General features: G+C 48.2%; 1 long non-coding RNA gene and 1 other non-coding gene across 2 annotated transcripts; both read right to left on the reverse strand.

Annotated features, from left to right (window-relative positions):
* Positions 1-1,279: 1,279 nt before the first annotated feature.
* LOC150060821 (uncharacterized) lies at positions 1,280-24,296 on the reverse strand. Its single transcript, XR_016536166.1, has 3 exons — positions 23,960-24,296; positions 19,856-20,037; positions 1,280-1,602 (listed from the first exon to the last, which is right to left on the reverse strand). It is a non-coding gene; the product is annotated as an uncharacterized LOC150060821 (long non-coding RNA).
* Positions 24,177-24,269, reverse strand: Trnai-uau (transfer RNA isoleucine (anticodon UAU)). Its single transcript is given in 2 exon segments — positions 24,177-24,212; positions 24,232-24,269. It is a non-coding gene; the product is annotated as a tRNA-Ile (tRNA).
* Positions 24,297-24,379: the final 83 nt, after the last annotated feature.

Raw genomic sequence — 24,379 nt, forward strand, 5'->3', positions numbered from 1 at the left:
TGATGAAAGTGATCTATGTAATTTGTGGGTAGAAATGAGAGGGGGGAATAGGAAGGAATGAGGGAATGGATGACACTGTATGAAAAGAAATGTACTTGTCTCTGCATGTATGTAAAGGTAACCTCACCGTATATCACATGTATGTAAAGGTAACCTCACCGTATATCACATCTGAAACAACAATAAACTGAGAAGAGAAGTTTTAAAAGCTCAGAAAAAGTGCATAGGCCCTGAGTTCAAGCCCCAACTCTCTGCCCCCCACCTCTCTCTCTCTTTCTCCCTCTCTCTCTCTCTCTCTCTCTCTCTCTCTCTCTCTCTCTCTCTCTCTCTCTCTCTCTCTCTCTCTCACACACACACACACACACACACACACACACACACACACAGCACAGAAAGAGAAAAAAAAAAAGACTTCAAGACAGAAGGATCCAGAAGCTCAGTCCTCACAGCATACTCAGGCAGGGCACAAGTGACTCTTTCTCAGTACTTATACAAGTATATATTGAGTTATCAATTGGCAGTCAGCATAGATTTAATGAAGTATCATAGGAGGAAAAAGTGCAAGCTAGGACAGGAGACTTTCCTGCCCACTGGGACAATGCAGTAATGATTTGGTCTGTCCAGGGAGAATTATTTTTCCTCCTGCCAGCACTGGGACTTGAACTCAGGGCTTGAGTGCTATCCTTTAGAGTTTTTACTCAGGGCTGGCACTCTACCACTTGAGCCACAGCTCTCCTTCCGGATTTTTGCTAGTTAATGGAGATGAGTCTCATGGACTTTCCTGCTTGGGCTAGCTTCCAGCTATGGTACTTAGATCTCAGCTTCCTGAGTAGCAAAGATTACAGGCATGAGCCACAGGTACCTAGCCTCAAGAGAAAACACCTCATTTCAGCAAATAAGCACTGTGCTGTTATGGTTGCCGGCTCAGTGAGGTAGGATAAGAAATCATCTCCTATTAGGGCCAGCCCCATCATGTCAGGGGGCCTCGGGCACCTGGAAGCTTCTCCACCAATGGGCAGGATCTTTCTACACAGTGCCCTCTGCCACTGCTATCCAGCCCAGGTTGCTTCACTCGCAGGCCACAGTCAAAGTGACAGTAAGTGGGCCAGGAATGAAAACCTCAGAGGAGCCCAGAGTCTTCCTCTGCCCTCTGGCTAGCCTAAAAGTCACGCAGCTTCACTCTTACCATACCCCTCTCTCCCCTCTGTTAGCTATACATCACACAAGACCATGAAGAGGCAGGCCAGGAGGAGATTAAAGGAGTTTATTAGGGGGACCATGTTTCCCGAAAGAGGGAGAGGGGACAGAAAGGGATGGCGGCCATGCCGCCAGGTAGCTAGGATATAGTGAGTGGAGGAAGCCAGGTAGGAGGAGAGACCAGATGGGTGGAGGAAGCAGGTTGGTCGGCCCCGCTCCAAGGTACAAGAGTTCCCTGGGGGAAGGCAGGGGGAATGGCTGAGGACCAGATGAGGGTGAATATAACCGACAACCATCACTTCTTGTTTTCTTTTCCCCCCAAATCTGGTGGTGCAGAAGGAGATGACTTTTCCATTTCCACTGCTCCACAGACCATACTTTCCCCTTCAAGGTCTCTCGCCAGTCCTAAGGCGAGAGAGGAGTGATCAGATGACTGCCGCGGAAGGGAGCGGTGTGTGCGGGCAAGCTGCCACTGCGTTTTATGGTTTTTATAGTTACGGTCCCTGGCCAGCCAGACTTAATGCTCCTTTTGCCCCGAAGCCAAGCATCTTCCCCTCTAGCCTCCACCCTCATCCTCCTCTTCCTCCTCTTTCTCCTCCTACTTCTCCTCCCCCTACGGCTTCTTTCTTCAGGCCCTTTAACTTCCAGTCACCCCTTTCCCAACTTTGATTTATGGCCACCCAAGGGAAGGCAAAGTTAGAACCATCCTTTCCCCACCCAACCCTGTTTTCAAATCATCTGACACACTGGCTAGAATGCTTAGATTCAAGGAAAATACTACTCAAACCCACACAATCGCAAACAGACACACAAAGACACACACCCGCATACACAGAGATCACAGTGAGGAACCGAAGTTTAGATGTATCTGTGCTACACAACCCCCCCACCGCTTGCCCAACTTTGCAGGCCATTTGGGCCTTCTTTTGAGGAAAAACACTCTGCCCCAAGAAGGTTCCTGACAGGGCTAGCTTTTTCTTTTTTTCTTTTTCTTTCTTTCTTTTCTTTTCTTTTCTTTCTTTCTTTTCTTTTTTTTTTTTTTTTTTGTTCCAGAGTGGCTGGATAAATTGCTTTTGTGCAAAAATAAACACAAGTGAACTGCATTAGCCGAGAGAGTGACACATTAGTTACAGATGCAGGGCCTGTCAGAACGCTAAGGGAACAGCTTTTATTGGGGAAGGGCTGAGAGACTCATAAATAACGGGTTGGCAATCTCATATAAACATTTGTGCGTTCACATAAACACCGCCTACCACAAACGTGGCCTGGCTGCCAGCAGGGCTTGGATGAGTCCTTTCCGCCTGTCCTCAGAGAATAACAGCCAGGCAGGGAGGTGGGGAAGGGTCACTAGCCCCTTCTCTCCCATAGTTCTCAACTCCTTGGACTCCGCACTCTGTGCTCTGCAGGGCTGGGAGAGAGAGAAAGATCCAACTTCTAAATTCTAAACATTTGCCAAAGAAAGAGAGTAAGTGCCCAATTCCAGTGGGACAACTGGGCCATTTTCTCCCCTCTAGAGAACCCACTACCAGCTTGCCCAGGAAGGAGAGAAGGGGTATGTCATTGTGTTGAGAGCTGGCCTATTAACAAAGGCAAGTAAGGGATTTGAAAAGAGCTTGGAAATCCTCCTCAATTCAACTCCAGTGGTTCCCATCGGAATCGCTGGCAACATGGGAGGAGACCAGTTATCCCCCACAGCACCAAGGACAAAGGGTACAGAAGGTGGTACCAGCCTTGTCCCACCCCAGCACACAGGGAGCCCAGGCTTCCTTCCATTGGCTCTTGACAATGCCCTTGCCTGAGTCCAACACTTCAGACTGCATCAGGCTAATCTCACAAAGAAGATACAGTGGGCCACTGCGCTGGCCCTGAATCTGCCCTCACTATTCTTCCTCCTGTAGCAGCTGCCAACCTCGAACGCTTCCTAGCTGAGTATGAGGGCCCACGCTTATAATCCTAGTTACTCCGGAGGCTGAGATCTGAGGACCTTGGTTCAAAGCCTACGCAAATTCTCAGTGAGACTCTTATCTCCAGTTAGCCAGCAAAAAGCCAGATGTGAGAGTATGGCTCAAGTGGTGGGTTGCCAGCTTCGAGCAGAAAAGGCCAACTGAGAATGAGAGGCCCTAAGTTCAAGACCCAGTACAAGCACAAAACCAAAACCAGAAAAGCACCCTACTCTCCCTCTCACTCTCTGGAAATGTTCTCAGGCCCTTACTGCACTGACCTATGGTCACAGTTACAGGTTTATATGGGTTTTATTTAATCCCTTCCCTGTCTTTCTCACAAATAGACAAAATAGGAAATGGTAGCACTCGAACTCTTTTTGAATCATCTAATGAGGAGAAGGAGGTTGGGATCTTTAGAAAAAAAAAAGTTGGAAGAGAAAGGAGATGGTTGATGGACCCTAGGGTCTCACGACAATGACCCGCTCCAATATCAGCTCCACCCTCCCACAATTCAGTGATCTTTTCCATTGGTTACCACTTCCTACCATATAAAAAGCCAGAATCTTTGCCCAGTGAGGCTGAGGTCTGAGGATCACAATTCAAAACCAGCTCAAACAGAAAATTCCATAAGACTTTTTTGTTGTTGTTGTAGGGCTTGAACTCAGGACCTGGCCACTGTTCAGAGCTCTTTTGCTCAAGGCTAGCTCTCTACACCACTTTGAGCCACAGCTCTACTTCTAGTGGTTGAGTGGTTAATTGGAGATAAGAGTCTCACAAGGACTTTTTTTTTTTGCTCTAGCTAGCTTTGAACAGCAATCCTCAGGTTTCAGACTCCTGTTATAGGCATGAGCCACCAGTGCCCAGCTCCGTAAGAATTTTATCTCCAAGTAACAACCAAAAAAGACAAGAAATGAAGAGAAAAAAGAGCAAATGAGCACAGAAGACCTTGCGTTTAAGCCCTACTGCTAGCACGCGTGCAAACACACACACACACTCACACACACACACACACCAGAATCTTTAGACCAAGTTGTTCTTTTTTGTCTATAATATTTCTTCAACTTCACTTCTCTCTCTGTCCCCCTTGGATAGACCTGATGGTCTATCCAAATTGAATTCAGTCCTCATGTGTTACAGTTTTAGGTTCTCCTTTTATTCATGCCTCTCAAGACTTTTCTTTCTTTAGGCCCACATCCAGCCCATCGGTTTCCCCTAGAGCCTCAGTTCTCCCTCGCTGAGCCCTGGGGAGCTTCAGCACCTTGTTAATAATTTCCCTTCTTGTTCTGGTTGTTTGTGTAGCTCAAGTGTTTAAGCTCCCAGATACATATCACTTTACCTGTTCAAGTTTCCCTTCCTCTCAGACCCTTATCCAAAGCTTGGGCAATGGCATGTATGATGAATGGACAAAGGGGAGAGGGTGGTAGTATCTGGACTCGTGGTCCCAACCCCAGTGGGATGTGGGGTGAGCAGTGGGGAGGGAGATGGATGGTGGTAGCGATGGAAGCTGGCCCACAGTTCTTCCCTTGGCAGCCTCTCCCTTTTGGCTTTCATGCTGAAGCTGAACAGCTCCGCTGTGGAAGACAAATTAAAATGCCAGGCAGGTACAGCCAAGCACTACAGCTCTGTTGAATAAGCTACCATGGAGGCCTTTTCTTCCATGGAGAAAATGGAGTGCTTTATGGAGCAACCCAAAATGCAGAGCTAGATGAGAGGCTTTGAAGGCTCTTTGGCCAGGGCATCTCAGGAGAGAACACAATGCAGCCATAATTTATTGCATTCAATATTTTCACTTCCAATTTTAGTTTTATAGACATTATTTCATAGGCTGCAGCTTAAACACAGATGGAAACGATTCTAGCTTTGTAACAAGAGATGGTTTCTGGTGGGCCTGCAGGCTGCTGGGGTGTCTGTGGGTGAGTAAATGCGCATTATCGTGTCCTGAGGTGGGGCTGGGAGATGATGCCTTTATTATGCATGTGCACTTTGATCCCACTATTCTACCTTTATCTTCCCCCATGGCCAGGACCTCTATATACTCTCAGGGGAGGAAGTGACAAATACCAAGGTGGGCCAGGGGATGGAGGGACAGGCTAGCCTTTGAAATGCATTCCTGGCTCAAACTGGATCAACCAGCCATTCCTTGGGGCTTCAAAGGGCCTCCACTCAGGGACTTGGGCTCAGACCCCCAATGGGTGTAATTGAATGGGAGGGACACTGTGTTGTTAGCTATATGACTCCATCACATGTGATTTGCATTGCCTTTGGGGGAAAGCACTAGCTGGAGTTAACTCCCAGTGCCTTAATTGAGCTAGTCTCCCCTCCACAGGCATGACAAGTCAGTACACAACCTTTAAAGCACGACTGACCAATATATATAGTCTTCAGAACCTGGCACACCAAAATTTCTCTCTTTTTTTTTCTTTTTCTTTTTTCTTCTCCCCATCCCCTCCTCCCCCGTTCCTGGGGCTTGAACTCTGGGCCTAGGCACTGTCCCTGCGCTCTGTTTGCTCAAGGTAAGCACTCTACCACTGGAGCCACAGCACCACATCTGGCTTTTTCCATGATTAATCAAAGATAACAGTCTCACGGACTTTCAAAGTCTGAGCTGGTTTCAAACTATGATCCCCACATTGCAGCCTCCTGAGGGGCTGGGATTACAGGCATGAGACACCCACAACACCCAGCGTGCACCAAGATTTCGTGAACCAATTTCCTTTAGGTCAGGAAGAAAGAGAACATGGGGTGGAAGAGACAGGGAGACATGGAGGGGGAAAAGAGAGGAGGGTAAAGAAAGCCTTGCTAAGACTGGAGCTACATGTTGAACCCCACCAGAAATACCCATCCATCAGGAGTGTCTTAGTCCATTTTCCTGTGACCCCCCCCCCACACATCTGCAGATTTCCAGGGCCCAGAGCAGATGCCAACTTCACTGTTGGCGGGCAGCATGCCCAATGGAGCCTGCACAGGAAGCCTCTAAGACATGCCTTAGCATCCTTCTTTTACTCCTCTGGGGCTCATTTTCAGCAGCCGCTAAGGAGTGGGTGTCAAGAAACACTGGGACTGCCAGTGAGTGGGGGGAAGGGGTAGGGAAGGAGGAGCTGCAGCTTCTGCCGGCTGGGTGGGGCGATGAAGAGTGAATGGAGGGAGGGGGTAGCTGGGGAGCAGTCCCCACTTTTGGAGGAACTTCAGTGTGAAGTGAGCTATCTACAAGACAGTTCTTTAAGCACGGGCCTCTCCACCACCAAGGCTGCAAGGCCCCCAAACCCTTAGGGAGAATATCAGCTAGAGCATGTGACTGAAGGAGGCTCCTCCGCTCAGGGTAGACGAGGAGAGACTAGAGAAAGAGCTAGAGACTAGGCAGAAGCTTCAAAGACATGCCCAACTTCCTCCAGCAAGGTCCTGCTCTAGAATTTGCACCATCTCCCAAAAGAGCCGCCCCATAGAGCTAACTGCCAAAGACCAAGTGTTCAACACATAAGAGGGGCATTTCATATTCAAACCAGAGTAGCTAGGGATCTGCTTCAGGCTGCAGATGGCCTCAGGAAGCCAGTCGCCACCACGTGAGCTCTTCAAGAAACCTGGCCCAGGAGCCTGACCCAGGAGACTACAGAAGCCACACTGAAGGAAAGATTAGAACCAAGATGTGGAAGACATGCTGTTGTCTGGATCATGGCTCCCTAGGACTCCTGGTGGGCCCTCTGCCAATCACAGGGCTCCTCAGACTCCACCCCTAAATGCAAATTTGAACCCTGGATCATTGCCCTTGACTTCCCAGTGAAAGTCAATATTCACTGTCTCTGTCTGTCTGTCTGTCTGTCTATTTATCTATTGATTTCAATTTTGGGGTTTAAAATCAGGGCCTTCCACTTCTACCCCTTGAGCTACAACTCCAGCCAAAATATTAATATTCCCTTTTTGCTCAAATCTCTGTTACTTGTAGTTGAAAAGGATGCAGCTACTATACCAGGCAAATAGCTGAGGATGAAATATGCACAGAACTAAATCAGAGGGAGAATGAATCCACTGACCTCTGCAGAGACCAGCTCAGGACAGCTAGAGTACTGCCCATAGAGAGAGGCAAGAGAGGCCCCTGCTACAGTGCACACTCTGGACACACACATTCACTCCCACACACATCTGTGCCTCCATTGGGATGGCTGAAAGAAATAGAATCTGGCTAATCATATTGTTTGTTCCTTGCTTTTTGGCCTTGCTTTTGGCTTCCTCCCAGTAGGGCAGTTGCAGAAGAATCAAACTTCTAATATGACGGCTGGCCTGCCCCAAAGTGACCATTCTAAGAGATCCAGGAAGAAAGCAGAAGTTTCCTACAACCTGGGCTCATAATTTAAGCAGCATCACTGTTGATGCAATGCAGATTTAAAGGAAGGAACCATGCAAGGTCATGACTTCCGGAAAGTGTGGTTTACTTGCTTTTGGAAACTAGCTATCAAAAGATCTGGTCATACTTCTAATATGTCATGCACACTCACCTTCCAGGTCGCCCAAGGCCACAGCCATGAAGTGATCAGGCTCAGGCTCCAAACCTAAGACTTGAACATCTACATGAGAGGCAGATGCAGATGAGAGTGCTCAGGATGCAGACACAAAATTACTGCAATGGGTATTCTACTAAGAGGAGAAAAATCTGCACAGGGCAATTCTGAAATCATGCCAAGCATGCAGCCCCAGTTTCTCGAGGACCTGGCTCTGATCTCTGGAAGGGATTGTCCTTGGCTTTAGACTCTTAATTACTATTCCTTTCCCCTAAGAAATGACCAATGTTAGCAGCCAATTACCTGCCTGCTCTCAGGAAAGAGAGAGACTTGCTCTAGACCATGTGGCTTTCAATCTAACAGTACAATTATTTCAATCTTTTTGTAGGTTATTTTGCTGCTGCTGCTGCTTCTGTTGCTGTTACAGTTGTTGTTAATACTATAAAGGCACTATACAGAGGAGTCTGATAAAGAGTACATTTCTCTCTGAATAATGCCACTCCTTTCCTTGCTCTCTATCTTTGTGGAATTTTTTCTATCGAATTAGAACCACCTCCCTTAAACAAACTCATATTTCCATTTGTTCCAATAAAGCCTTTCTCTGACACCTCTACCAGGGAGATATTACGGGCTTCTTAGAAGCTGTTTTGTCTAGCAGAGAAGACTTAACAGGTACACCCCTAACATCATCAGAATCTCTACTGTCTACCCAAAGGGCCTACTAGACATGCCCATCTTTTTGCCTTAGCTATTAACAAAGGCTTTTACAGCCACGCCCTTGGCTTCCTCTACACATGACACCATAAGTTTACTGGCAGTACCTGGGAATTTTCCTTTGCCCTGAAGCCGTTTCTAACATTGAGAGCCTTTTACTAGAACTGTCTAAGCCTCCTTGTAGTTCCTAAGTTCTGCTCCCAAACAGTTCCTTCGTTAGGTCCATCCTTTTCTGTCTTATTAGAGACAGCTGTAAGAAGCATGTTCAGTCTTCTGCCTAGAAATCGCCTTAGCTAGAGCCACAGTTCACTCACAGGCCTGTCCACACCCCTGAAGGAGAGGGTGTCCCTTCATTATTCTGAGAGTCTCAATTATTTCACCAGTGATCTCAGGCCTCCTTTTTCTAGAATTCAATGAGTCTCCACACTGTGCTTCAGAGACTTTAATACCTTCCTCTGCAAAGTTCCCCAGCTTTTGCCCTCCACTGCCCCAAGGTAAAGGCCACAGATCTTAACGTTTTTTCACCCAACATACCACTTGCAGCATGACCCTGCAAAAGGGCCCCAGTGAACAAGAGGCTTGGGAAGGCAAGCCTCAGGCGGTCCTTCCCCAGTGAACCTGCGCTGACCTGTGACTCCAGCTCAGGCGAAATTCTGTGCAAGTACCTTGGGAAAGGCTCCCATGTACCCTTCCATAAATGGCAGCTTCCTCCTAAAATAGTCACTTCCAGGAGTTCTGAGCACCTCATTCGAAGTCTAGCTACCCCACTGCAGAGAGAAGAGCGGCTCTACTGCCGAAAGAGGCCCAGAGACTACATAGAGAGACGAGGACCAGCATTCTCCCACCTCAGTGCAGCCTCCTGATGAGTCAGTCCGGCCTGTCCATCACCTAACCACAGCTGCATAAGATTCCCAACACATGTGCAGCAGACGATGTCAAAGCCCAGCCCCCTCCGCTACACAACCACGAGACACAATAAAATAGTGGCTACACACGATGAGTCACTAAGTTTTGGGGGGCAGATTGCTATACCTCCACGGATACCTGAGATGACTCTAAGGCAGTTTTATTTTTAGTTATTCTATCCTTCCCCTAGCTAGAACACAAGTTGTTAAGTTCTCAATTATAAAAAGTGGTTACTAATTTTGCGGAGATTGAGGCATGAGCATTCATTTTAGAGAATGGATTGATGTCCACCTATGAATTCTGCTTTTATTGTATCACTCATCCAAACCTCATTAGCTCATCAATGGAATCCTGATGTGCTTAATAAAAATGAAATGCAGCTGTATTCCATCGTTTGCATACTTCTATGCAGCTGAAAATTCATTAATTTCATACATTTTAGCATTTCGAAGGGAAAGCCATCAGGGTTGAAGGATAATGGATATTTTATACAAGTTAATTAGCTTGATTTATAATGTAATTATTGAGATACACTGCCTAATGAATGACCTCCCTTCATCCTCTTCTCAGGACTAAATCTCATGAATTCAAACTCATGACCTGTATGTCTACATGGCTAAAGAAGTCAGAAGAGCAGGGCCAGAAGGAACATTCACCAACCAGAGAAGAGTAGGAGGGGCAAATCCAGCCACTGCTCCACCAATAGCTGAGCTGGCTGAAGACCAGCAGGGAACCCAGCCGAGGTAGGCCCACCCCCAGAGCCGTCCCTAAGCCTGGTGTGGACTGGAGCATACCTGGCTTCCCCAAGACTCCAAGCCGAGCTAGTGCTGCTGATAAACTAGGCCGGTTCCCACCCCAGCAAACCCAGACACGACTTAAGATCTATGTTTTGTGCATGCATCTGTTGTTACAGTCTGGACTGTGGCTCCTTCCTGTATACCCACCTTCTGAATTAATCCTAATGCTAGGTGACAGTGGCTCATGCCATATATCTATGTGTGTGTGTGTGTCTGTGTATGTCTGTGTGTGTGTGTGTGTGTGTGTGTGTGTGTGTGTGTGTGTGTGTGTGTGTCTGCCTTGGGGCTTGGACTCTGGGCCTGGGCACTGTCCCTGAGGTTACCACCCTACCCCTGGGCCTGGGTGTTGTCCCTACTGCCCTACCCCTTGAGCAACTTCCCATTTTCTGGTGAGTAATTGGAGATAAGAGCCCCATGTTCTCACGTTCTTTAGTGCCCCTGCTGGCTTTGAATCAGGATCTCAGCCTCCTGAGTGGCTAGGATTACAAATGTAAGCCACAGTGCCCAGCTTATGTCTGTATTCTTAGCTACATAAAAGGCTGAGATCTGAAGCATGCAGTTCAAATCCAGCCCCGGCAAGAACATTTATGAGAAAACTGAGGTGTATGTGGTAGAGCATCAGCCTGGAACACAAAAGGCTCAGGGACAGCATCCAGCCTGAGATCAAGCTGCAGAGCAGCATGCACAACACACACACATACACACACACACACACACAAACACACACACACACACACACACACACTCCAACCCCCCCCCAAAAGAAAAAGGTTTCTTTTTTTTTTCTTAACAGAACTGAAGGTGAAAGCATCTGTTGATGCTGCAATAAATGAGGAAGAGGAGAAACAGAATGGGGCAGTTGAGTAGAGAAGTGGCAGCAACCACTGTTCCTCAGAGGACAGAAAAGCTCAGGTCACATGAGTCTCAGCCCCAGGTGAGAGGTCAAGGAACTCAAGGCAGGTTCTTCTTCCAGTCTCGGAGGCCACGGGAGGTGAGATCTTCAGACACTTTATCAGGCTACCAGCAAGAATGAATCCAGGCTCTGTTTCCACTACCTAGGGGCCGCCCTTTGGGCCCGGGATGAAGTGAGGCCATGCATGTTTTCTCTCGTGCATGGAAACATAACTGGATGTGATAGTCTGTGCAGCACGCTGGGCATCACACACAGACTGAAGGAACACAGTTACACCTTTGTGCTCCTCCCCTAAGGAGGAATACTTAAACTACTGCTTATCAAAACAAACTCCAGGAAATGGATACATGGTTTCTGTTGTTGCTGATAGTGGTGGTGGTGGTGGTGGTGGTGGTGGTGTTTGTTTTTGCTTTGGTTCCCCCCACCTCCTTTGGGAACATGTCAAGGGGGAGGCAGAAAGGGAGGGAGGAGAGCAAATAAATGCAATCATGCTACTCAGTATACACTACATGGAAAATGACCTATGTAACTTATGGGCAGGGATGGAAGCAAGAAACTGGGGGGACAGGAAGGAAAGGGTGATATTGTCTCCCCCAAATCAAAAAAGAAATGTACTCTTTACCTAATTTATGAAATGGTAACTTCTCTGTTCAATGCATTAATAATAACAATAAAATTATTTTTTATGAGGGTGATGATTACAGTTGTACCTGCCCAGCCATGTTGTCAGGAGACAGTGAAATGCTGAGGATGACTTCGGCACTGGGAAGTACCATGTCCATTCAGCCAGGGTCACAATAACATAGCAGAGGCTGGCCGTGCCTCTTGGATACCCCTTCTGGGCAGTACAGGACACCTGGCTCTAGGGTGAAGGTGAGAAGCAAGACATCGAACTAGGAAAACACAGAGAGAAATAAGACAATCATCGCTGGCCAGGCAGTATCCAGCACTTATAGAGGAAATGGAGTGGGAAAGGGGCAGTGGAGTCAACTTCCAGGGAAGTGTTAGACATAATTGTTAGTTGTGTTAGTTGTGACCCATCGCAGGTTGTTAAATGCATCCATGTAAAGGAATGGGTGTCTGTACGCCTCTGACTATGAGAATGAACAAACACATCTGGGTGTTTGTTTCACTGTGGATTCAATGATAACAAGAGCTGCTGGCATTTTTATTGTAAGCTTCAAGCATCAGGCAACACTCTGAGAGTTCTACAATACACACACACACACACACACACACACACACACACACACACACACACATACTGTGAATGACTGAGTCTGTGTCCAGCTGCAAGGGCCAGTGAATACACAAATGTGTGACCATTTGCTTCAACTCTACCCAGAGTGACTCTCTTCCCTGCATGTGAATTGCGAACTGCGCTTCCAGCCCCTCAGCCCAGAGGGAAAGCGGGGGAATGATTTTCCCTGGGTGACCACAGCCCACTGATCATGGCTTTGTTTTCATCCCATAAATACTTGGTCTTTGCCTTGACCTTGGGCTATGTGCCTCTTATAAGCCATCCTTTTCTTCTGATCCACATCTCACTTACTTCCAACCTCCAGAACCACCAACCCAACCTAAGAGTCTAAGCCACCAAGGGGTTGTTTCCCCCGAGATGGAGCCTCTACCTCCTCTACCTGTTGTGTTTCCTTTGGTTTCATTATTCTAATATATAGTAACATTTTAAACACAAAAGAATACTATTTATAATTTTATGCCTGAGCTTTTCTCTTTTGCTTTGATAAGCACCCAATGACATCACATCCCTTGGCCTGAGGTCTCCATCCCTGCATCAAAAGGCTAGGATTTAAGACAGACAGAAAAAGAATGTTGTAATATTTGGCATCTGACTTGAAAAATAGGATTATGTTCAAGTCAGAAATCTGCTCGACCCTGCTGCTCTCTTGAGAGCATATTTGCTGAAGTCACGCATGTCTCTTGGGTGGGACCGTGAAATTTTATGAAATAGACACCCAGGCCAGAAGAGGAGAGGTTCTTATCCTCTCCTAGCATCCAAGGAGGTGATGAGAAAGGGACTGGAAGAAAAGCAAATAAGGGAAGCCAAACAATTACATCTAGCCTGATCTCCTCTCCCAAGAGAAGGGGCCTTTGTGCCTGACTTCTTTGGGACTCTGGGAAGATGGAGCTTCCTCAGCTGCTCTGAACTGCCCCAGCCACTGCCTGTGACACCAGTGATTCCAACAGAAAGGCATAAGAGTCCTGAAACTCAGTTTTCACAATCTAGCCTCAGCTCCACTGGTGCCTGGCCACAGAGCTGTGGGCCTACAGGACTGCCAGGGTCACAGCAGTAAGGCAAGGGACTCCACAGGAACACAGAATCCAGGGGCTTAGGTCAGCTTAGGAGGGACTGGACTGGACGAGGAGTTACATAAACTCAGCTTCAAATTTAATCAGCGGCAGTGGGGGGGCGGGGGGGGGAGAGGAGTGAACCTAAGAGTTGGGGGAGTAGCCTTTGCTGGGAAACAGGCAAACACCACATCCCAAGATCTCAGATCCTTCCTCTGTCCAGATGTCACACAGCTGCCTTTGTCTGTCCATACACACTCATATCATCTTAGTGGGAAAAGCTGCACAAAGTAATCTGAGACCTGAGTACTTTTATGCAAGAGAAATCAAGACAGGCTAAACCATCTGTCCTATGACATTCAAATCAAATTGGGCATTTTGATAGCTTTTTTTTTTCCCTCACTAATCATGTAGGGTTGGGAGCGAAGCCAGATTAGTTATAAATAAATGAGGAAAGTCCTGTGGAGGCACCGATGAAATGTCCAGCCCTGTTGCACATACAAAAATTAAGGGCCCACCACTGCCCTTCTGAAATTCTAGCCAGTCTCTCCTGCTAAAGACAATAACCCCAACAGAGAACAGTGCCAAACTACCTTCTCCAGGAGGGGTGGGACATACCAGTAACAGAGACAGATGTGGTCATCCTTCAGCCCAAGTTCTTACACCAGCCCAGTCCCCACTCCTGCGTTCTAGCTGAACTGTAGAGCTTTTTGTGTTATTTTCGGTTTACTGTTGTTTTAAGGGGAGAAACATAGCTTTCATTCTCTTTCCAAGCCCTTCTTGTCCTGAGCATTTTTAATTCCTCCTTTTCCTGGACTTTTCCCACACAGGGGCAGGGAAAAGTGAATGTAAACAGAGTGAACAGCTATTCAGAAGCTGGACATAAGGTGTCTGGCTAGAGGGGCCTGGTAGACATAGACACATGCAGAGAGCAATGCTGCCCCCTGCTGGTATCATGCAGAGAAACCGTCCAGTTCCTCAACCAAGTTCCACTGGTCTTGGAGCCTTACCCTGCATCTTGTTATCTTGAGCTAGAATGATTCACTGTCGCTTTTCTAAAGCAGCTTTGCCTATTCCCTAACCTGCTCATCTGGTATGCAGGTTGGAACAAGATCAACCCATCCTTTGGCAAAGTTAAAACTGTATCTAGTGACTCAGGCTTATAATAATCCTAGCTACTCAGGAAGCCGAGATCTGAGGATCCGTTTGAACCCAACCTCTGGCAGGAAAGTCCACAAGACTCTTACCAATTAACCAGAAAACTAGAAGTGGAGCTGTGGTTCAAAGTGGTAAAGCACTAGCCTTGAGGGGAAAAAAAAACCAACTGTGACAGCTCCCAGGTCCTGATTGACCAGGACCACTACCCTCCCCCCCCCCGAAAAAAAAACAAACAACTGTATCTGACCATCATCATTTAGTTCTAATTACCATTGACAGTCCATTTTTGAAAATGGTAACAGACATCCATCACTGAAGTAGAACATTTGCTTAGTGAAGCTTTGTCCTCATTCTATTTCTTGGTGAACCATACATGGGTGTAGGATGGGACAAGCCCTTCATTCTTTGGCCCAGACAAATGTGCCCATCTGGAGCCCATCTCTCTCATGGAAAATTCCCCAAATTTGAGGGGCAGCTTCTTGAACCCTAATGCACTGCAAATGCCCTCCGTGCCAGGAGCCATTCTGCCTGGTTAGACTGGAAAAGTCTCATCCTGTTTCATGGATGAAGAAAGTGATCCCCGAGAAGTAGCAGCACGCACTGTGAGATCACAGGATGGGATAGCTTAGAAGCAGGGCTTATCTCCTACCTCCTTAGCAAGAGCCCTGGCTCCTCTTCAGTGCTTAGAACAGGATAGGTGGCTATCCCCAATATTCAAGAAGGCAAAGGGGACAAGAGGCTATGCCCCCACCTCTTATTGGAATCCAGGCCCTAGCAAATACTAATGATCCTATGTTCACAGTGACGATTTCCCAAGGATTCGTGTAGGTTATTGCAGTTGCTCTAGCACTATGTTCTAAAATGCAACTGGGGCAGGCTGTCTGCTAGAGATATCCTGGGCAACATCTGTCCTCCACAGCCTAGAGACACACCCCACCGGGACCCACCATGGGTCTTGTGCAGTTCCCAGCCTTAAGACACTTAGCTCCTGAGTCTCCAGGATGTGATTCTTAGCATGTCATGGGAAGGATTTACCAAACCAGGTGGCCCATATTCCCCCAATTCCCTGCAGCTCCTGGACCATGGGCCAGCAGAAAATTCCATCTATACTTCCATCTTTGTCCTGGGTCCCACGTCAGCTCATCAGAACCCTTCCCAGCAGGAAGGCTCCATGTGCACAGGCTGAGCCCTAGAAGCCTGCTTGTCCAGCCTCACATTCCTGCTGACTGCTAAGAGATGGAGAGCAGGCGGAGCCAGGACTAGGCTCTGAGCCCTGTCTTCCAAAGGCACCGTCTTCAGAAGCCACCCCGCCTTTGGGTCCATCTTTAAATCATACCACTAGTAAAAGCATCTGTGAGAGGGATGAGAGAGCAAACCATGAAGCTATGAAAAAAAAATGGACAACAAAGCCCAGCTGATCCCAGGATGAGCAGTGATGCTCCAGGCTAAAATGAGATCACACGACGAAGTACACAGCTTAACAAAACCCTGCAATTCTGTACATCACAAATGTCCCAACAAAAGCCAGATTCTGGTGGCTCATGGCTATAGCCCTGGCTATTCAGGAGGCTGAGAGCTGAGAATCAGGGTTCAGAGCCAGCCTGAGGAAGGTAAAAAGTGAGAAGTAGGGAATGTAATAGCTCACGTGCTAGAGCCAGATGAGAACACAGGGCCAATAATAATGTGTGTGTGGTGGGGGGGGGGGTCCCTGACATTACCCAGCTGTAATCCCAGCACCCAGGAGGCTGAAGCAGGAGAAACTGTTTAGAGGACAGCCTGGGAAGACAGTCGGCATGGCATATTGCCTCCATGAATTGTCCAGTGTCTTTCACGTCCTTGCCCATGCTTGACTGCATATTATATGCCACATGGCTACTTATTTGCGACTTTTGAATTTTTAACTCCTCAGCGCATTTCCTATTAAATAGAAAAGGGGGAAACGGCATTTTAAATCTAAATCAAATAAAGTTAATAAATGGAGATTTAATGCCAGAAAAAAAAATCAGTAAAGGAAATGTCTGCCTGCACCCTCCACGGAGATCAGGAAAAGGCAGTACATAATGTTAATCAAGTGTCTTCAACAGCCACCCTCCCCTGTCCTCCTCTGCCTCACTGACCCCTCCAGAGCCCCACACTCTTCCCTTTCCCTTCCTGCCCCCGGGGGGCTCCGCGAAGGGCTGAGGATGCCCAGAGGAGTTGCCCACTCTGGCATGTGGATGGGCAGCCCTTACTTTACTATTCTGCCCACAACATGGCCCTGGGCCAAAGGAGGTAGAGTGGCTCCTCGATGGTGCTGCTGCTTTCTGGTGAGAATCTAGAAGGGCTGAGTCCTAGCCTTCGCCCATGGATGGGTGACAGACCCAGCTCCCAAAGGAGCCATCTCCCAAATGTAAGATGTGGCTGGAAAACGTGCACCCATGGGTACTGTTTCTATAACCCTTCGGGGTGATGTCCTGGGGTCCAGAGGACGAATAGGGCCAGCTCTTCTCTTTCTGAGGCACTTAGAACTCAGGACTCTCCCTTTTGCCTTCTAGTTCTTCTAGCTCAGGCCTTTGCCTGTCTAAAACAGTCTGCAGGACAGGAATGATGCTACTTCTCTGCCTAGACCCTTCCCACTCACACCCCTTCCTCTCTCCCCACCGTGCTGTGTTTTGTGCACAGGCTGAGAGGACTTGGGCCAGAGCTAAAACTACAGTGACCCCCCCACCCCATCCCCCTGCAAACTGAGGATGAAACCCCATTTAGTGGTCTTGCAGTTTGCCCTGCCCAAGCTCCAGTCTGAGAACCTTCTGTTCTGGGGTGGGACCATGGCGCCACCATGTGGTAGAAGGCTGTCTGTGCAGACAGGCACAGCCCCTCCAAAGGTCCTTCCTACATCCCAGGGACCATTGTCAAGCTGAGGTCACAGTCAAACACCTAGAGAGGCCCTGGCTCCTGTGCCACTCCTCTCACTCCTCTCTCCTCTATTTTTCAAATTAGACATTTCCATAACCTTATTGAGGAAGACATCAGGAGATAAAGACCAGAGCAGTGGCTGCAGCAGATTCATTGCAGAAAACTGGTGTCTTCTCCCTCTGTCTAGGCTGGGTAGCTGAGGAATCCAGACTGCTCAAAGGTAGGGGGATAAAACCCAAGAACCCAAGCTTAGAGAAACCCTTCTAACCTTGGCTCATGCAAGAATCCATCCTAGCTGCTTCCGCATTACTAGCCAGGAGCCACACTGGGTTAAGATAATGGCCAATGGTGTCAAGGTTACTGGACCCTGAGATCCAATGCTAAAGCTGGGGAGTAGAGATGGGTGCCAGTAATTTGTACCCATCATCCCAGCTTCTCAGGCAGCTAAGATCTGAGGATTGTGGTTCAGAGCCAGCCTGGCAGCAACGTTCAAAGTCCATGAGACTCTTATCTTCAACGAAAGGAGGCTCAACCATAAGCTGTGACTCAAGTGGTAGAGCGCTAGCCTTGGGCAAAATAAAAGCTCAGGGACAGTGCCCAGGCCAAACCGAAGCCTGACGGCCATATAATAAAACTTTTTAAAATGGTTACTGGCTTTGATCAGCGCGGTTCTTAGCTCTCCTGGTGTCCAGCTCTAGGCCTTCCTAAATGCAGTCAGCAAACACACGGGGAAGTGGCACAGGAATCTGCCAAGCAGCAGGGCCACCAATGGTTCTCAGGAAATACCAGGCTTTGCCAGCCACAACTCTGACACTTTCCATTGACAGTTTCTCGCTGGGTCCCGTGTGAGCCCAACACAAGTAGACAGAAAGCCACCCGGGGATGACACAGCAAACCTCAGGGACAAGATCTGGAAAGCATCCCCAAATACTTTCTCAACCCCAGCCTCCAGATCTGACATGCAGGATTGGCTAGTGGCTAAATGGCTTGCTCTTCACTCCCTGTAGTATGCTGGGCCCCTTCACCCACGCCCTCAAGCATGCTGGGTGCCCAGGGCAAGGCTCCTCAAGAGAGCAAGCTTTCACTTTAGTGATGGCACACAAACCACCATCACTGATACCAACACAACAATTTCAGATATGTCTACACACAGTGGGAGCAGCCAGCAGGGTGGTGGGTTTGGGAGGGACTCTGCTTAACGGCATCTCTGGGGAGTTCAGTGAGTCCCAAAGATTGAGCAGCCACCCTAAGATTGGGGGAAGATGTTCCAAGAGAATGAATAGCCATTGCAAAGGCCCTGGGGTAGAAACAAGGAACAGAAACAAGAGTGTCTAGAGCACAGGAGGCAGCCAGGACATGGTGATGGGAGCTGAGGTTGGAGAGACGGGCAAGGTTAAGTTTAAACCTCTGGGGACTTTGAGACAACTGAAGGCCTTTGCATTTCATTCTGCATGCAAGGGAAAGTCGTGAAAGGACAAGATGTGAGTTGTATAAGTAAAGGTGCACTGGAGCTTCTGTGTGGGAAGAGGGACGGGGAAGATGTGAGAATGTCATCACAGTCTGGGTACTGGATGAAGGGCCCTTCATTCTGTGGGACATGAAGGACCAGAGCAGGGCTGGTGAAGGAGAAGAAGCAAGTGTGCTGTTCAGGTGGGCACGTCTGGCTTCCTTAGGTGACGCGTCAAGTGTGTCCCCAGAGGGCTACGGAGTATAGAGGCACAAGGAGAGGACACTGGCCCATCCCCGGGACATTATTTTTTCTTGGTCAGTTGTGGGGCCTGGGCACTGTTCTGAGCTCTTCTGCTCTACCACACTGAGCCACGGTGCCACTTCCTCCCCAGGACATTCTAACAGCTGGGCAGAGTATAACTTTTGTTTAGGCAGAAAGGATGCTGTCTTTTCCTTCTGAGGAAAAGAAAAAGTTGTAGCTTTTTTTGCGGGGGGCGGTGTTGAACTCAGCCTCCAACTTGCTAGGCAGGTGCTACACCACCCACCCCTCTTTTTTTTTTTTTGCTTTATTTTCCCGAGTCTCACACTTTTGCCTCAGCCAGCCTTGAACTAAGATCCTCTAACTACCTTGCAGCCTCACGCATACTTGCGATCAGAGGTGTTTACCCACTCCCCTCCCCACCCAACTGGTTTGACTGAGATGAAGGTCTTAATAACTTTTGTTGCGCAGGCTGACCTCAAACCACAATCCTGGTCTCTCATGAAGAAATTTGGAATATCACTCATCAAGTAAAGCGTCATGTTACACAACAACAACAGCATTCATCAAGCTCCCTTTGGTTATGAGTGACAGACCTCCGTACTAACCAGCTGAGACAAACGGGAAATGTTTCTGGCTCACACAATCCAACCACAGAGGGTACGTCTAGATACCTGGCGAAGCTGGTGTTTGGAATCACTCACAGGCTATGGGGATAACCCGATGGTGGAAAGGAAGCAAACCATCACACACTGTCAGATCTGTCTCTTCCTGCTTCTTGTTCTCCCAGTCCTCTCTTCGCCTGGGTTCATAGTCCTTACTGTTTCGATGGCAGCCACATGGACAGCTCCTGTGATGAGATGGGGGGCCAGAGCAACTCCCCACAAGCTTCTGCATGGGTAGTATGAGGTTTGGTGGAGTCCTTGGTGCTCTGCGTGATGGCCTTTGGTGTGACAGGACAGTCACCACCTGCTCCCCAAGAGGTCACTTTCCTAAGTGGAATCTGTGGAGAAAGGACCGACGGAGATGGGAATATGAGCTTCAGTGTAGTTGCTGGGGGTAGAATGGAAACATTTCCAGGCTTTGATATGAAAGAACTGTGAGGAAAATGTGTGCCCTCGATAACCACATCTATATGGATTTTTCTTTTCTTTCCCAGGGTCTAGTGTATGCGAAGCAAGCGGTGTATCACTGAGCCACACCCCACCCCATGCTTTGGTTTGTGGTTGTTTTTATTTTTGTTGCTGTCATGGAGCTTGAACCTACGTGCCTGGGCACTGTCCCTGTGCTATTTTGCTCAAGGCTAGAGCTCTGCCATTGGAGATGAGAGTCTGAAGGACTTTCCTGTCTAGGCCAGCTTCAAATCATGACCCTCAAATCTCAGCCTGCCTAGTAGCTAGGACTGCAGGCATGACTCACCAACATTATAGTTTGGTTTGGAGACAGGATTTTACTCCTTTTTATCCAGGCTGGCTTTGAACTTGTGATTTTTTCCCCCAGTATGTGGTACTAAGGAATCGAACCTAGGGCTTCATGCATGTTAGGCAAGCACTCTACCACTAAGTCACATGGCCAGCCTTCATGATCTTTTTGATTCCACCTCTAAGTAGCTGGGATTACAGATTAGTGCAGCTACACTAGGTTCTACATGGCTATTGCAGGATTGACTGCTTATGCTACAGCAGTAATACACAGAGCTCAGGAAGAATGAGAGAGCTTATAGCTGAGAACCCATCACTGGATACATAACTCGATTCACAGCAACTTTAAACTGAATAGTTCCCTCCAGAGAAATGCATAGGTACTTTTTGGTATTTCTGCCTTTTTTGTACATTTTGATGATGATGATGATATCCCAAAGATTGTATTAGACAGATTCATCATGCTTGGAAAGCAATTGCAATAAGCTAATGGCCTAGAATCGTTCCAGAATTTCTGGAAATGAATTAGAGAAGATAACTGTAGTGAACGTCAGGGAAACTACCCAATGAGCAATAAGACCTTTGCTAGAAGGGGTCCAGGTTGAGAGGCAGCACTAAACTGACAGCATAGGAAGAAATCAAACTTTAAAGAAGTTTAGTGCCAAAGAAATCAAATTAAAGTAACTAACTAAAATGACAGAAAAGGAAAGGAAGAACCTGGCGTAGTGGCTCACACCTGTAATCCTAGCTACTCAGGAGCTGAGATCTGAGGATTAAGGTTCAAAGCCAGCCAGAGCACTAAAGTCCATGAGACTCTTACCTCCAATTAACCACCAGAAAACGAGAAGTGCCGTTGTAGCTCAAGGGATAGGGCAGTAGCCTTGAGCTGAAGAGCTCAGGGACAACGCCCAGGCCCAGAGTTCAAGTCCTATGACCAACCAAAAGAAAGAAAGAGAGAGAGAGGAAGAGAGAAAGTGAGAAAGGAAGGAAGAAAGGGAAAGGAAAAGAAGAGGCAGAGGAAAAAAATTGCCAGATCCCAAGGAAGGACCCTAGTAAGTTTGGTTATACTTCTTAGAATTACCTCATAAAGTTTAAAGCAAATGAGTTTGCTTGAGCTTTCTATTTTGTTCTTATACAGTAATTCACCCAGTCGTAGATTTATTGCACACAGCTCTGACCAAGCACAGCTGAAAAATAACCTTTTTTAAAAATCAGAGAAAGTTCAAAACCTAAGCAATGAAATTCCTGTACATTCATGACCCAGTTCAGTCTGTCCCCAGTTGGCATCGGTTCTGCTGAAATCTGCTGAGTGTTTCTCTGCCCTTTGTTTTATGAAAAGCACATTGTGGCCAGGCACAAGTGGCTCACAACTATAATCTTCGCTACTCAGGAGGCTGAGATGCTAGGATTGTGATTTGAAGCCAGTCCAGAAAAGGGAAATCCATGAGACGTTTGTCTACAATTAACCTCCAAGAAGATGGATACAGAGCTCAAGTGGCAGAATGCTAGCTTTAGAGTTAAGAAGCTCAGGGATAGCACTCAGGCCCTGAGTTCAAGCCCCAGGACTAGCACACACACACACACACACACACACACACACACACACACACACACGCACGCACACAGAAAAGCCCTCCCCACCATACCTGCCTCCTCTTGTCTTTTACATTTTAAGCTTAATCCCTTCAAAAATGTTCCCAGTGAATTTCTTGAAAATGTCAACCTTTTATCTTTCATTCAAAAATGAAAATGCTCCACACTACAGAATGAGGTAGTGATATATTGTCTACATGGAGGAGTCTTGGACACTTTGTGGTGAGGGAAGAGAGAATCAGTCACAAAAGATCACAGCTGTTTAAGTCTATTCTTATGAAAGCCCAAAATTGGGAACGCCATTGAGATAGGACATAGATTGGTGGGAAGATAATGTGGCGAGAGGATGGGGAAAAGTCAAGGAAGAGAATAACTTAAGTATAATCTGTTTTGTTTTGTTTTGTTTTTGGAAGTGGGGGAAATTGACTCAGAAACTGAGTGTGATGGTCACACAGAGCTATGAATACCCTAAAATCTATTGAGCTGTACACTTAAAATGGATGAGTTATATGATACGTTAGTTGTACACAAATAGATTTTTTAAAAATCAGTTGAGACAATTTGAACCTGAGCTCTTTTGCTCGAGGCTCCACATCTGTTTTCTGGTGATTAATTGGAGACAGGAGTCTCACAGCTTTCTTGCCTGGGTTGTCTTTGAACAATGGTCCTCAGATCTTAGCCTCCTGAGTAGCTAGATTTGGCTGCCCAGCCACAACTACAAGGAGGATGAGGGGAAGGAGGAGGAGGAGGAGAGGAGGAAACTTTAAAAAATGGATAGATATTATATTCATTCCCAGGTCTGAGCTGGATTTTTAAAAGGAGTCTCACCACCCTTCTGGCTCACTGTGTGTGTAGGGGGGGGGGGGCAGAGGAGGTGCCTCTGAGTTCAAGCCCTGAACAGGCAAGAAAACAAAACAAAACAGGCAAACCCCAACTGGACCGCCCTTTAGAGAGAGGTACCCTAACTTGGTAACCTTGCCGCTATGCCCCCACATCTCCTGGTGGGGAGTGTGTATGTGTATGTGTGTATGCGTGTATGTGTGTGTATATGTGTGTATGTGTATGTGTATGTATGTGTGGATGTGTGTATGCGTGTATGTGTGTATATGTGTGTACGTGTATGTGTGTGTATGTGTGTACGTGTATGTGTGTATGTGTGTATGCGTGTGTATGCGTGTATGTGTGTATGCGTGTATGTGTGTATGCGTGTATGTGTGTATATGTGTGTATGTGTATGCGTGTATGTGTATATGTATGTGTATGTGTGTGTATGTGTATGTGTGTATATGTGTGTATGTGTGTATATGTGTGTATATGTGTGTATGTGTATGTGTGTATATGTGTGTATGTGTGTATGTGTGTGTATGTGTGTATGTGTATGTATGTGTGTATGTGTGGGGGGGGTGTCAGGGTGCAGCACCTGTTGACAAGTGGCCCAGCACCTCGGAGGAGCCCAGCCAGGCTGGCCTCGGTGGGGAGAGGCCTGCCTTCCCACTTCAGCTGGGGATCAGAGCGCGCACAACAGGTCCGGGAGAGGTCTCCCCTCTGATCCACTCGCTACCGCCGTCGGTCGAGGGTGAGCCCACCCCGGAGCGGGGGTGCCCCGAGGGTGGGTGCTGGGGGAGCGGGGCGGGGGGCGTCGCTGCGTAGCCAGTACTTGGTAAGGGCGAGGGGAGCAAATCCCACCGCGCCCGGCTGCGCTGGTGCAGACGCGGCCCGGGCCGGGACGGCGGCCAGCCCCGGGCCGAGGCTCCCCCGGACCGAGGCTCCCCCGGGCCGAGGCTCCCCCGAACCGAGGCTCCCCGGGCCGGACCTTCGGTAGCCACGCCCCCCGGGTCTGGGTCACCGCCGCCAGGGAGCGCCCCGGAACCTGAGCCCGCGTGCGGAGGGCCGCGGGACCCCCCAAGAGACCTGGATTCCCCTCCAGAGACATTGGGAGCGCGGTGGGTGCGAGCCCAGGCTCGAGCGCTGGACGCGGCGCGCCGGTACAAGCCGGAGCAGAAAAAAAACAGGTCGGAGGCGCCATGGCGAGCTGCTTCTTGCAGCTCCGAAGACTCTAAAGTCTCTCTCTTTCCTTCTGCAAAGGGATAAAACAGGACTGAGGCGTGTGAGCCTTCCAAAAGCTTCGTGCTCCAGGTGAGGCTCGAACTCACAACCTCGGCATCGCTCTGCATGTACTGCTGTATAAGTACCGCGCGCTAACCGATTGCGCCACTGGAGCTCCGCTGTGCAGGCCCGGCGAAGGCTCTATCAGGGTTCACCCGGCCCCAGGCGGCCTCCGCCGAGCATGCGCGGCTGCCGCTTGCAGTCACCATCTGAATCCCGGCTTCT

Source organism: Megascapheus bottae, chromosome 7, assembly GCF_031878675.1.
Source record: "Megascapheus bottae isolate mThoBot1 chromosome 7, mThoBot2.hap1, whole genome shotgun sequence".
Taxonomy (NCBI): domain Eukaryota; kingdom Metazoa; phylum Chordata; class Mammalia; order Rodentia; family Geomyidae; genus Megascapheus; species Megascapheus bottae.